Source organism: Mastomys coucha, unplaced genomic scaffold, assembly GCF_008632895.1.
Source record: "Mastomys coucha isolate ucsf_1 unplaced genomic scaffold, UCSF_Mcou_1 pScaffold12, whole genome shotgun sequence".
In the NCBI taxonomy this organism is placed as follows: Eukaryota; Metazoa; Chordata; class Mammalia; order Rodentia; family Muridae; genus Mastomys; species Mastomys coucha.
This window is the reverse complement of record NW_022196894.1, coordinates 34,213,691-34,215,417: the sequence shown is the minus strand read 5'-3', so window position 1 is coordinate 34,215,417 and position 1,727 is coordinate 34,213,691. Positions and strand designations below refer to the sequence as shown.

The window sequence follows — 1,727 nt, the reverse complement described above, 5'->3', positions numbered from 1 at the left end:
TAAAATGTTTCTCCCCAAACATGAAGAAGAAAGTGGCAAACACCTTCATTTCTCCTACTGCTGTAGTTTCCCTACACCAATACTCTCTTATTTTTTAATTTATTTATTTATTTATTTATTTATTTACTTTTTTTTTATGTGCAGCCTTTTTTGGAAACCTTTTTCAAGAACCATTACTACTCTTCAGGACAAGGGCAAAGATCACCCTCTGCATAAAGCTGGGAACTGCACTCAGAATTGTGCAGAGGCAATATTTCAGCTGATGCTGGGGGCTGGCCGGGGGTCATAGTGTGTGTGTGGGGGGGGATCAGACAAGGAGAAGGAGTCAACTTCAGCTGCCACTTGGGTAGTATCTTGGGATAGTCACAGACAGGAGGCTGTCTTTGGAAAGTTTGAATGCACAGGAATTCCATTCTCTGACTACACCCCGGGCTGAGGTGCCATCAAATCATTATCACTCAGGTTCCTGGCCAGCCAAACTCCTGCAGCAAAGAGTCCTAAATTGAGGATCAAGTTTCTCCAGAAGTCGTTCCAATATGTGGGGAAGCAGTAGACACCGCAGAGCCAGTCTCCCACATTGTCTGTAAGCTCGGGGGCCTCATTGGCTGAGTTCACCATCAATCTGCTGGAAGCCATAACAGCACAGAGCCTAATTTACTTATTTGTATATCTATCTACTTACTTACTTACCTACTTACTTACTTACTTACTTATTTTTTGAAACAGGGTTTCTGTGTGTACCAAACATTGACTGTTTTGGAACTGATTGTGTAGACCAGGCTGAACTCCCAGATATCTGCCTGCCTCTGCCCACCAGTGCTGAGATTCATGATGTTTGCCACCAGCTCCAGTGATTCTTTTTTTTTTTTCTTTAGTGGGGATTGCATGTAGCCTAGGAAGTCCTGAAACTCATTCTGTAGCCCAGGCTTTCCTGAAACTTGCTATAAAGCTTGAAGTTCCTACTTTCCTGCCTGGATTACAGGCATGTCCTTACATGTCTGATCCTTCTGGCACTGTTCCCAAGTGATGGGATTACAGTCTTTAGGTAAATGATCAGTTCATAGCCCAACATTTTAAAACATAAGGCTCCTCTCTAGAAGAAATGTTGGGTATCAAGAGGGAAGTGCTAGATGACGGGGAATAGGGCACAGCAAAGGGACAGAGGCTTGCTGCTCACCCATCACTGCCCACTGGGGTGATTCCATTATAGAGAAAGAGGGCTAGACGTGTTCAGTTCTGAATGACAGAGACATAGATGCCTGCTATTTTATTCTGCTCTTCTGTATTTAAATTACTCTAAAAAAAGATGAAATGTGCATATCTAGAAACAACCAAAATCCTTCTTAGTAGGCAGCTAAAATTGGATCTTTAGAAACAAAAACAAAAACAACTTCGGAAAACTTTTTTTTTTTTTGGTTTTTCGAGACAAGGTTTCTCTGTATAGCCCTGGCTGTTCTGGAACTCACTCTGTAGACCAGGCTGGCCTCAACTCAGAAATCCGCCTGCCTCTGCCTCCCAAGTGCTGGGATTAAAGGTGTGCGCCACCACCATCTGCTCTGAAACCTTTATTAAAAGCACAGAACCCCCCAGTTTCTGATAATCTGGGGCTTCTTGTTTTAATCCTGTATATCAATGGGCACACTATGAGGTTTTACTTACAGAAAAGAAATAAGGTTGCCTAACAAAAAGGAAAGGGAGTATTGCTTGAGAGCCTGCTACTGAACTTT

The 1,727-nt window shown here is 42.8% G+C and overlaps 1 pseudogene; it reads right to left on the bottom strand.

Moving 5' to 3' along the window:
- Window positions 1–420: 420 nt before the first annotated feature.
- Window positions 421–636, bottom strand: LOC116086399 (annotated as a pseudogene).
- Between the last annotated feature and the right edge of the window lie 1,091 nt (window positions 637–1,727).